We start from the raw sequence: 13,877 nt of genomic DNA on the forward strand, positions 1-13,877 counted from the left end.
TGTTTCTGATTTGGCCTGAAACCGTTGATTATTGAGCAATCTGTGACCCAGAACCCAGTGAGAAACGAGAGTTTCTCCTTCAGCGCAACTGCTATGAAGGCATTCTGCATTTCAACGCAGGTCCCATGAAGGCTACCTGCGCTGAATGTCAAAACCACAGTGTTGGGGTTGCGCTGAACCAGTCTTGCCTTGTGTAGCTGGGGTTCTCTGCTCTCTGTTGCCCTGTTTTGATCTCTGTTTTTTGCAGCCTGTAACCAGCATAGGTACCAGTCTGATAACTCCTTTTCTCTGCTTAAATTCCGCCTCCTTTTGTAAAAAAAGACTGTGAGTGTTTTTATGTGTTTGTGGCATCATTTACAGTTTTCCTTTGCATGAGTGAAATAATCATCCTGTAGCCCTTGGTTCAGATCTGTTGATTATGATCTTAGGAGAGAGTTCATTGGCTGTTTACAGTTGATTATACATTTACTTTTGCTTATTGGTTTGAGTTTGTCTCTTTTAAGTGTTGAAACAAGTGTTCATTTCGAAAGTCGCAAAGTGTTGTAATCTCTTCTACCCTTGTTGATTTTGAAAAAGTAAACTTGTGTGTATCTGTCATTTAAAAGCAAATTCAAAGTTGTACAAAAATCTTTCTTTGTAGGCATCAATACTAAGAAAGCGGAAAACAAACACCTGCATTGTGCATTTGAATTTTGATAGTTTGCATGCTTGATTTAGGAAAAGTGCATTAGAGTGTGCTGATTGCTCTTTGAGAAAAGATGGTGTCTTTCTTTTCCCTTAGTAGCTAGGATTTTCAAAGTTGAAAAGATATAAAGCTTGCTTATCATCTTTAGACTGCATTTAGGAATTTGTATCATACATCTCGTGGTGAACCTTGAAAGGCAAACTTCTAAAAATATCAACTTAAAATAAACTGAATGAACTTAACAACTCTTTGCAACATAACGCACAACATAGAGGTCTAGGCTAGAGACGTGTTCCGGCGTCGTTAAGCCTAGTGACTGTCGATCTCGTGGAAGGTGGGTGATTCCTCCTGAGGGACGATAGCGCTAGTACGGATTGTGCTCCCACGTACCGTCGTGTATATATTGGGAGACCCCTATAGGCATATATCCTTTATCCTTAGGAAGCCGTGTCGGCCGCCCTACTGATCGCAATGCACTGAACACAGCATTCAGGAAGATCGACCGCCCGTACCCTAAAAAGTATTCTGCGGTTTTGCGAAAAGTTTGGCACACCCTCTGTCTAGAACTCCAGAGCAGTTTCTTTTGGCCTTTTTCAGACTCTATAACAGAAAAAGTCCATCCGAGCATTTGTCACTTCGGGCTCGTTAAAACATCGAAGGAGACTAGAGTCATCTTTAGCTTTTTCTCGACTCTTTAAAAGTGAAAAAGCAAGTTGTGTCTAAAGCGTCGTTAACAATTTATTTTAAATGGAACAATCACCCTTTATTCCCGTGTTGATCTTTAGGTTGAAAAGATGGAGCCCACCAACCAAGGAATTCCCCTAAGTGGAAATCCTAGTCCTTTCTCCTCTTGGGGAGAAGTTGGTGTGCCCCACATGGCCACATTGTCGCTTCCAGGACTGAAATTGGCTTACCAGTCTGGCTCTTTTCAACCAATGTCGTTCAGAACACCACCATTCCTGAACACTCGAGTCAACAGTTAGACCAGACCAGAGTTTCCCACCAGCCTTCTACTTCATCTTCCTCTCCTCCTTCCTCTTCGCTTGACGGAACTGGTAAAGAAAAAAACCGAGTTCCTAAAGAGAAGAAGGAGAAGAAGAAGAAAGAAAAGAAGAAGAAAGAGCCAAAGGCGACTGGGGGCAAACAAGTGTCGTCTGACAAAAATCCACACACAGCACTGGCAAGGCCTAAATCGCCATGCGTCATATGCAAGGGAGACCACTTCCACAGAGATTGTCCCTGTATCCCTCGGATACTAAGGGACTGGTCTCCCCGTTTGCACAATTCGGTAGCGTCGACCTCTGATAGCCATGTTGACTGCTCACCGTCGACTAGTGGAAGTGAAGCCACAGGACAAAGAGGGAACGCTAGATTTCCCTGCAAACTGTGTGAAGGCGATCACGCCATCCACCGTTGTCCCTTCTTAGACGAGGCAAAAAGAGTTTTGGAAGATCGCCCGATTTTACGAGCGCAACTTCCTCCTGGATATAAAAAACTCCTGCCAAGTCCTTCGCTAGTTGAGAATCCGGCTGGCCCGCTCAGATGGTCAGCCGAAGCACCTATCATTGAAGATGAACCATCTAAATCCATACCTGATGAAAGTCTAAAGGTTGAAATGGCAGTTGACCCGGTTTTGCCTTCAGAGGCTCTATCTTCGAATGATACCATCACAGAAGAGAATAAAGACGACACCGTCCAAATTCTCTTCATCAACACTGACTCTGATGAACAAGGGGGCAATGCCACCATTCCTTTATCGCATGAAGGAAGTTCGTCAGAGCGATATCCGGCCGTATATTCGGTCCCACCACCAAGCAACCTAGTTGTCTCGTTCGACTGGAACCAACTAGGCAGATCGCGCTTGCCAGCTAGCATACCATTCAGAATTATCGTCCAAATATACAGAATGGTAATGGCTGGCACAGTTATTGATGAAGGGGCATCTGTGAGTATCCTTTCCTCTACTGCTTGGAAAGTGCTTGGTTCGCCAGCGCTTTTGCCGGAAATGAGAAATCTATCAGGCTTTGATAAAGGAACCAGTCGACCTTTAGGGATCCTCCCCAATGTGCCCATAACATTGAAAGGGAAGACCGTTCAAATGAACGTGATGGTCGTTCAAGGACCCTTGGATTATAACCTACTCCTTGGACGAGACTATATATATTGCATGGGAGCCATCGTCTCATCACTCTTTAGAGTAATGTGTTTTCCGCATGAAGGAAGAATGGTCAAGCTCGTGGACCAACTTTCGTTCCCCGGATCATGCATCGCAAAAAGTCAAGAACCATCCCTAAATGGTCTATTCACGCAAGAAGTGTCTCAACCCACGGTCCGTCCTCCTGATGAGCGCGAGTAATCCGGGAGGATATGACTGGAACCCAGGGGGCATGCGTACTGGTCTGCTTCGGCAGAGAACTTTGGGTATAGGGTAGGTTTCCGCGGGAGAATATGACTAGTCCGTACCCCGTCCGTCTAGGAAGAGGGGTTGTTCTAGAATAAGATTCTTTTGTCAAAGTTACGTGAGTTGACGAGCATCGTCACTCACCTTTGTCTATTTCGATAGACATTGCCGAAGAAGTGTTTTGTTTGAAAGAGTAACGAGACAATCTTTGGGTAACCTAAAAGAGGTAAGCCTCTCTCGTTAAAACAAATGTTTTGACGGAAAAGAAGTAGAGGTAACTTTGAAATCGTACTTTATGCCTGGGGGCATGCAAACCTTTTGGAATGCAAGCAAGGGGTGGCTATTTATTTTTTAAATTTTTAGGTCCTCCCTTTAAACCTGTAGGTCTAACCCTTTAAACTCGTAGGATTAGTCGTTTCTGAACTTGCATAACGAAAGGATCCAGAGCAAAGCTTAGTGAGATGAAGCTCCTTAAAAAATAGAATCTTGATGAGACACCCTTATCATATGACTGGTATAATCGAGCAGTTTTAGCGCATAGTTCATGCTCGTTAAAAAATAAACATAAAATCGAGCAGTTTTAGCACAAAGTTCATGCTCGTTAAAAAATAAACGCAAGATCCGAGCAGTTTTAGCGCATAGTTCATGCTCGTTAAAAAATAAACATAAGTTTGAGCAGTGTTTTTCCGCGTTCAAGCTCGTTAAAAAATGAACCTATCCTGGTAAATAACCATTGTGAATGTAACTCTATCAGCCATTAAAGCCTTGGTCGTGTTTGCACCGTCACCTCCACTTTTCATTTGGCCGATCGTTCACCTCCATATGATTGTTTACCCATTTTGAGGAACAGCTGCGAAGAGTGATTTCACCTAGCCATCCTTGTGACACTGCCGTGATTGGAAAATTCCAACCTGTACCTGGAATCAGCTGCTAACCCTGTTTATCACTCGTTCCTCAAAAGACGAGTCTTCTTTAAGCTCTTTTCAACTGACTCGTAAAATATGAAAAGATTGCCGAGTTTTGGCCTTCCAGCTCGTTAAAGCGACCGGAAGTGCTATCCCTCCTCTAGATTTTAATCTTTTTGGACCTGAGGGATTATTGCACAAAAGGATCGAGCGCTTGTTTTGTTCGGCTCGTTAAAACTATCGAAAACTCATCCCTTCTGTATTGTTTTATACTTTTTCGGACTAAAGGGATTAGATGACAAAAAAGGAATTTTGGAGTTAACTTTATGTACCTTTTCAGACTCTCTAAAAATGAAAAGGGACCGAGTCGTCTTTGTCGTTAGACTCGTTAAAATCATTAAATAGTGACAAACTTGTCTTTAGACGAGAACGAGTTTCACTATCGCTAGGCTCGTTAAAACATAGCGATGGGCTTGCCCGAAGGGCAGGTTATAGAACAAGCATATGTTATCCTCCTCAAGCTTGACAAAAATAAAGAGGTACTGGTCAGCAATGACTGGGGAAAAATTGGGAGAAACTAAAGAAAACTTTGATGGTAGCAGGTCGCTCTTGAACATGACACTTTTCATCCGTACCACAATCGGGTTGGGTTGTTTCATTCATCGGTCACATCACCATGGTCTCACCATACCATCCATAATTGGGGTAATGCTACCGATCCATCGCATCAGTGTCGCCATATGTTCAAGAGAAGTCGTTCAGAAAGAGTCAACCGGGTCCCATCCACTGCCATACATTATCCTTCATCCATTCATGACCGCCACCCTGAATCATATGTCACAGATCGTTTTCACCTCCATCAAAATCATTAGCTCCGTTCCGTGTCACTGATGTGGGATTCACTAAGGCCCTCCTTTGACGGATCGCTTCTTGTCGACATCAGCTCATTATCCAAGAAGTTGATCTAGGAACAACCCCTTCAGTACTTTGAAGCTTGCATGCCTCAATGGCAAGTTTCTCACTTCCGGCGACAGGTATACATCAATGACCTTCGACCAGAAGATTTTGCGTGGTGTTCGACGCCAAGTCCTTTATTCACACCATGTGAATTGTACTGCAGTACCTTGAGGGTCATTATCTTTATCGGTGATTCCTCTCGCGCTTGTTAACGGTTTACATCATTGACCGGTAATCAAGCGATGTCTTTCCATGTTCGACTTCAGAACAATTCTCACATGGATCGACTTGTACTTAGAGTGAAGATCGAACGAGTTTGAAGACCCCGAATCTAGTTTCATCCATCCGGGCTGCGATATATATTCGGGAAAGATAAAGACATTTGACATGTACATCATTGCAGCAGACAATCATCCTACTCAAAGGATGATAATTTCATCAAAATTATCAGTCTACCATCAGACGATTATCTGTTCTATGTACAGAAAATGAATTTATAAAGCTGAGCATGGGAATGCCCGCCTCAGCTAGATCACGAAAGCAGTATGAAAAATAATGTATTGTATTGTATCTTATTACAGGTCTCCTCCCAGCAATTGGATGAACTTCGGACCCTCCTGGATAAAGCATTTCACCCGATAAACGGCCTCATACTTTAGGGGGAAACTGTTATAGACATTTTTGTGCCTTACAGCATTGAGCATGAAATGTCCATAATCTTAGGGATCCAAAGTTCCTAAACATGTTGTTCCTAGCCCTAGAGGAACAAGGCTAACAAACCACAGCAATTCACAGAAGTTCTCCACCTGAAACTGCTCAAAAACAAGTCAATTCAAGATCATGTCAACTGCTCCACTGACCATCTGCGCTGAATGTCAATGGCTACACTGGCTACCTGCGCTGAATGTCAACTCTAACACTGGCTACCTGTGCTAAGCGAGATTGGACATGTGGCAGGCTCATTCCTCAAGGTGTCAAAACCCAGGAAGCTTCCAAAATGACACTTGCCTCAGGGAATTCGACTGGTGATGAGTAAGAGGTTCCAAATCTCCAAGTGGAAGCAAGAACCTCCAAGTGGACTCAAGAACTAACAGAGGGAGAGAACACTAGTCAGATCTCAAGCTGACTCATCCTCTCTCCAAACATCTATATATGGATCTCTCCTCCATGAGATCCAGGGGCTGGAATTTTGTTATTGCAAAGAATTGCTGTTGGTTTGAGACTGGAATCATTGGGTGCTTGATGCTTTGAAGGGAGGTGAAGATAGGAATTCCATTCTGCTGGGAAGGAGATGCTGGATTGGAGCCCTCTGGGTTGTATCTCTTCCTGAACCTTGTTATTTATCAATAAAGCTATCTTGGTTTTCTCCTATATACTGATGTATCTTTGATGTATGATTGCATTAGTGTATTTGATTTATTTCTAATCTTGAATCATTTATGAATATGAATATCTGCCTTTGTGTTGTGTTCTTCTCTTGTCACAAGTAGCTGTTCTCTTTTCGCAAGTAGTTGTTCTCTTGTGATCTCGCAGGAATCTGTTGAAGCTGGGCGAGCGAGGAGGCAAGTAGCTGTGAACACCCAAAGAGAAGAGGATCTAGATCGAGGGATAAACAGAAGACACCGGTAAGTCTATTGATCTCTCTTCTTTCACATTCCATAAAGGAAGAAACGAGAATAGCTGTCTCTGTTTGTTGCTAAGGCACTGTCACACCTTAGGTGGATAGGATCGTCCTGCATAGGCATTTTTCCCCACAACAGCTACCATGGGACAAAATTGAGCAGAAAGGAAACCAACAGAAAGGTAAAACTGATGATACAGACAAAGGTAAAGCACCTGAATCCGCTCACTATGTTGTGGCACAATGTAACATTGGAGTAAATGAAGATTTATTTAATGCTTCACTTGCTTCTTGGAAAAATGATTGGTTGCTTGATTCAGGAGAAACCTGCCACATGACTCATAGAAAAGATTTTTTTGAAGATTTCATTGACAATGTTGATGGAGTAGTATACTTTGCAGACCAATCAAAAATCAAGCCATCATGGCTTGGCACAATTAGGCTTAAACTGCTTGGTCTTCCAGACTTTCTTCTGCATCATGTTCTATATCTCCCACAGCTCAAGAGAGACTTGTTGTCCTTAGTCCACATCTGCCAGCAAGGTCAGTCCATTCATATGTTTGATGGCAAGCTTGAGGTAAGAAAAGCATTTGACCACTCACTTGTCATGAGGGGAATAGAAGAAGAAAGGCTTCTCAAGTTGCAAGGAACCTCTGCTCGTGCACAACATTTCTCATACAATTCTCATCATGAAGAAGGTACACTTCCATCAAATTTATTATGGCATGCTAGATTTTGACATTTGAACTATGACAGTCTCCGCTTGTTGAAGAAGAATGGTGTTGCTGGTTTGCCTACAATTCCTAGGAAACTTAAGAAATGTGATGCTTGCATTCTAGGAAAGCATAGCAAACAATATTTTCATGATTCACATTCAAGAGCACATAGAAAACTTGAACTCATTCATTTAGATTTATGTGGTCCAATTCTTGTTCCTTCTGCAAATGGAAATAAATATATGATGACATTTATTGATGACTGCACTAGAATGTGTTGGGTTTATTTATTGAAGAACAAATCTGATGCTTTTCAAACATTCAAGAAATTTCATAAATGGATTGAAAATGATGCACAATCTCATATTGGGAATATTCACACTGATAATGGAAAAGAGTACACATCAAATGAATTTGAAACCTATCTTTGCCAACATGGGATCAAACATCAAACAACTGTATCTTATAATCCCCAACAGAATGGTGTAGCTGAAAGAATGAATAGGACAATTTTAAATATGGTATGATCCATGTTCTTCTTCAAAAATGTAAAAATAATGTTTTGGACTGATGCCATTCTATGTGTTGCATATATAAAGAATATATGTCCATCTAATGCTATAAGAAACAAGACTCCATATGAAATGTGGTATGGACATGTTCCTTTGGTAAAGCATCTCAGGGTCTTTGGTTCCGCTTGTTATGCCTTGATACCAAAGGTACATAGAAACAAACTTGGTGCTAGAAGTCGTAAGTGTATCTTTATGTGGTATTCAAACACCTCCAAAGCATATCGTCTCTATGATGAAGTAAATAAGAAGTTTGTTGTATCTAGAGATGTAATTTTTCTTGAATCATACAAAACTGACAATGTTGTTGAGCAGTAACTTGATCGCTTGGATAGATTCACAAAAGAAAAATCATTTCAAGAATTTGATAATTAGATTCCACATCTTGAAGGGGGGATTCCTATACTACATCAACATGTGGAATCTTCTTTTGAAGAACACTCTCCCCCGCATGAAACTCCAACAACAGATGATGCTTTAAGTGATGTGATTGATAGAATTGGGAGACTCAATCTTGATTCAGTCCCAACTCAATCAACGGAGCAGCCTGGACCATCTGAAAAAGGTCCCCCAAAGTGGCTGACAAAGACACTTGAAAGTGTTCATCCTGATGAGGTTGGAAAGACAGGAACTAGAAATTCAAACCGGCAAAATGGAGGTGATGTGGATGACTCTAATTCACCTGTTGATATGGATGTTTCTTATGATTGTGAATTGAAATTGTCTACAGATTTTGAACCAAATTCCTTCAAAGAAGCTGCTTCTCATGATGAATGGAAAGAAGCAATGCAAAAGGAGTATGATGCCCTCATAAAGAACGACACTTGGAAGCTGGTTGATCCTCCATTAGGAATCAAACCAATTGGCTGCAAGTAGGTCTACAAGAACAAGTATAAAGTTGATGGCTCACTTGACAAGCACAAATCTAGGCTTGTGGCAAAATTTTTTGCACAGAAGGAAGGGGACGGTTATGAGGAGAATTTTTCCCCCACAGCAAAATGGGCTACCATCTGGACACTATTTGCACTGGCAGCTCAGAACAGTTGGAAAGTCCATCAAATGGATGTAAAAACTGCTTTCTTAAATGGAGATCTAAAAGAGAATGTTTTTATGTCTCAACCTGAAGGATTTGCTGTGAAAGGACATGAACATAAAGTATGCAAACTTCTAAAGTCCTTGTATGGCCTCAAACAAGCACCGCGAGCCTGGTAAGAAAAACTAACTGAGCATCTTCTGAAACTCAATTTCAAACATTATGATCTTGATGATGCAACTTTATTTGTCAAGAAAGTTGGAAAAACAGTTGTATATCTTGTGGTATATGTAGATGATCTTTTGATGACAGGGAAGAATGAAAGCTACATTGCATCCATAAAGAAGGAATTGGGGAAAAGTTTTGAAATGACTGATTTGGGCTATGTTCATTACTATCTTGGCATTGAAGTAACCCAACATTCGAAATCCATATTTCTTTCTCAAAAGAAATACATTGGAGATCTGTTGAACAGGTTTGGCATTACAGAATGCAATCCTCTTACTAATCCAATGGAACAAAGCTTAAAGCTCACATCTATTGAAGGAAAAGAATTTGAGGGTGCAACAAAGTATAGGCATCTTGTAGGAAGTCTCAACTACCTAACTACTACTAGACCAGACATTTCGTTTGCTGTTGGAATCCTCTCCAAGTTTATGCAAAAGCCTTGTGAGGGACATTGGTTTGCTGCAAAAAGAGTTCTAAGGTACTTGAAGGGAACTCAAGACTTTGGAATCAAGTATACACAGGTGGACGACTTTAGCTTGATTGGATACTCTGATTCAGACTTCGATGGAGACAAAGAATGGATACTCTGATTCAGACTTCGATGGAGACAAAGAAACTGGGGTATCTACTTCAGGATATGCTATGAGTCTTGGATCAGGAGTTGTCTCCTAGAGATCACGCAAACAATTAGTTCTAGCAGATTCCACAACAGAACTAGAATATGCGGCAGCAGCTAAAGCAACAAAAGAAATTTTGTGGCTCAGGAAAATTCTTGAAGATTTGCAGGTAAAACAAGTACAATCAACTCCACTCATGATTGACAATACCTTTGCAATAAAATTGGCCAAGAACCCAAAGTTCCATGATCAAATGAAGTACATCAATACTAAATATCATCTGATTTGACATCATGTTGATGCCAAAACAATCCATCTCCATCATTGTTCCACAAATGAGCAAATTGCAGACATCTTCACCAAAGCACTTGGAAGAGAAAAGCTTGAACGATTCAGAATGATGCTTGGACTCACCAACATCCCTTCAGATTGAGGGGGGTACTGGTGACACCTAATCCTCCTGATTGGGTGAATATAATGTAAATAGATAAATAAATAATATGAACAGTCATCACGAGATGAAATGAACAGTCTCTCCCTCATGTATTTAATGAAGACCTACCTGAAGGAATAAACACAAATCAATTTTTAGTTGAGGAGTTACTGCCTGGTCTGACACTTTATGTTTAAGCATATTTTAGAATTACACTCTAAAAATTGAAAGATTACTAGATGGGGAGAATCATTGACTTCTTAAGATGTTTTGGATGACATTCATAGAGTTAACTATGCTTTTCTATAGAAAGGCCTTGTTTTGTTACAGATACTTTTCTTGAATGATGGTAGAACAAAGGTTCTTTACAATGTTGAGTTTCACCAAAGGATAACTAATTTTAGTAGAGGACAAGCAATTTCAGAGAGATAGGACTTAGTTTATGTTTCAAATGTTAAAATTATCTTCTGAACAATCTCTACTTATACAAGCGAAAAGTCAAAATATAAAAGAGACTATTATTATAAAGGCAAAAATTAAATGCTATTGAACTTTTATTTTACTAAAAAGTAAAAACAATAATATACAATGAATACAAGAGGTTATCTTATATGAAAAATATTTCCAGAGGATCTGCCCATTGACAGGCAAAGAATCTCTCTTGCCTGATAGGTATTGTAATAAAAAGGTTAATGGGCCTATTTGTTCCACAATATGAAACAGTCGAAGCCACATTCTTTGGAATTTGGTATGCTTACCGTTTTCCTCATGTGCTTTATCCCATTTCAATACCAAGTCTTCGAGTTGGAAGGATTTTGAACTTACAGAATTTGCATCAAAAGAAGATTTGACTAACTGTTGATGATGTGCATGTGTGATTTTGTCCTTCTCCCTTTCTTCCTCAAGCTTAAGGATTTGTGATTGTCTTAGTTGCATAGAAGAGGAAGGGGTTTCTTCAATAAATTGAACTAGGGCTAGAAAGGGAATAGCTACATTGTAGGGAGGAAAACTTCTTTCCCATAGACCAAATTGAAAGGAGAGGTGCCTATTGAGGACTTCTGTGTTATTCGATCTGCCCATAGAGAAAATATTAAAGATTTGTGCCAGTTTTTTTGACTTTGATCAACGGTTCACTTGATAATTCTTATGAGATTTTTGTTTGTAGATCCTGGCAAGCCATTTCCCTGAGGATAATAGTTAGTAGAGTATTGAAGTTTAAAACCTCTTTTAAGAGAAAATTCTGTCATAGCATTGCCTGAAAGATAAGATGCATTGTCAAACATGAGGGTAGATGATAGACCAAATCTGGTAATAATAAAATAATCAATAAATTCAATGATGTTTTCAAAATTTGGCCACCTTAAGTGGAATTGCTTCCACCCACTTTGTGAAGTAACCAGTTGCTGTAAGGATATATTTATTCTACTTCAAAGAGTGAGGAATGATCTCACCTATTATGTCCAGTCTCCATTGTTCAAATGGTTGTTCAATGCTGACTGGATGTAATGGTAATGCGGGTTTCCTCTGTCTCCCAACAACTGTTTGACAAACTTTACATTTCCTTACATAATCATGTGCATCTTTAAATAAGGTTGGCCAATAATATCCAGCATGCAAGATTTTATGTGCGGTTGTGTCCCCTCCAAAAGGTCCACCAACTGGTCCATCATGGAGTTCCTGCAAAAAAATTCTACAAAACAGAATCATAATTTATTCTAAACAACTCGTCATTGATGATTTGGTACTATCTATATTTTAGCCTCAAGGCCCTTTTTATTTTGTAACTTTGTTGCATAGGGACATACCCATTTCTCAAATAAAAAATGATATCAACATATTTGGATTTAGTGTTATTGAGGCTTACCTCATATACTTGTATATCATCACCTGAATCTTATAGTGCTAGTAAGTTGGATGCTCCTGTGAACATTTTGCAAAAAACTTGACATTTTACAATTTTTCCTGGTCTAATTTCTATTTCATATTATTGTAGTGTTGTTACCCAATTTTCCCTTTTCTCTCCTACATATGTTTGTATGAACATATTTCTCATTGCTGAGAACGGGACTACTACCTTGGTGTGGGTTTTGAGGAGAAAGGGTCTGAAATGATTTATTGATTTGAAAACAACGAAAGCTTTTTTTTCAACATTTGAATAGTTTAATTCAGCCCTCTGCAAATTGGAGCTAAAGAAGGAAATCAATGCTTTGACTTTATCATCATTGACCTGTGTTAATATAGCTGCATATGATTTCTCAAAAGCAAAGGTATATAAAATGAAATGGTTAGAAAATTTTGGGGTTGCTAGTGAGGGAGCATTTAAGATTACTTGTTTTATCAGATCAAAGGCTTCATGCTCTATATGTCCCCATTTAAAAAGATTATTTTTCTTAATCATGGATTGAAGAGGTAAAACAATTCATGAAAATTCAGGGACAAATTGTTTGACAAAATTTATCTGACCCAGGAAAGATTTCATGGATTTTTTGTTATGAGGTAAAGGAATCTCAAAAATTTCTCTTTTCCTATCAAGGTCAATGTGGATCCCTTCTTTGGATACAATAAATCCAAGAAGCTTTCCTTCACTTAGAGAAAAGAAATATTTCTTGGGAATGAGAGAAATTCCATACCTCTGACAAAGCTCAAAGATTTGTTTTAAATCATTTAAATGATTACCACACCTTTTTTAGTACACAATTATATCATCTAGATAAATTACCACTGATTTTTTAACCAATCCTTTGAAAGTTATATCCATGGCTCTTTGAAATGTGGTGCCAACATTGATTAACCCAAATGACATCTTTTGATAGGCATAGGTGCCCCATTTAGTTTGAAAGGTAGTCTGCAGCTAGTCATTTGGATGCACTAGAATCTGATTATAACCTGAGAATCCATCTAGAAAAGAAATTAGTTCTGAGCCTGCAACTGATTGTAGTATCTGTTCCATAGGAGGTAATGGAAAGTTGTCCTTCTGACAAGTTTTGTTTAGATTGCAAAAGTCTATACATATTCGAATATCACCATTCTTTTTTCTGACTAGGATAAGGTTGGAGACCCACCTTGAATGCGTGATAGGGAAAATTATCTTGGCTTTAAGAAGCTTATTCAATTTAGATTTTATCTGATTTTCTAGATTTGGATGAATCTTTCTTAGCTTCTGCTGTACAGGTTTTTCATCAGATATCATGGGGATGGTATGTTGAATTATAGAAGTGTCATATGTCTTCAGATCTTCATAGTTCCAAGCAAATACATTCTTGTATTTCTTCAACAAATGAATGAAGGCTGATTTTTCATCTAGTGTAAGATCTAGACCTAGATTTATATTTTGTGGTTTAAGGTCAATTCCAAGATTAACTAATTCAAACCTCAAAGTTGAACTTTGAAGTTTTGAGTTGGTGGGCTTCTTGAATCTGTCCTTAAGATCATATAAGTCTTCCAGCTTAACCACAGACTTAGGTATGGAATTTATAGTTTCTTCTTGCTTAAGCTGGTTGTCATGCTGATCTTCATCAATTATCTGGTCATCATACGAGCCTTCAGATGTTAGAAAGCTTATGATATCCAGATCATTATTAAAGACTCGCCAATTGGTGATATTGTCAGGAATGGAAGGCCTAAAAATCAATTCAATAGAAAAGTGATCGGGACTATAATCTCCTGGTGGAATAAGCTTGGATGCAACATTAGCCAGCAGATCGACACTTGC

This window comes from Pinus tabuliformis, chromosome 4_1, assembly GCF_031772625.1.
Source record: "Pinus tabuliformis cultivar Carrire ecotype Pingquan chromosome 4_1, CPIR1, whole genome shotgun sequence".
Lineage (NCBI taxonomy): Eukaryota > Viridiplantae > Streptophyta > Pinopsida > Pinales > Pinaceae > Pinus > Pinus tabuliformis.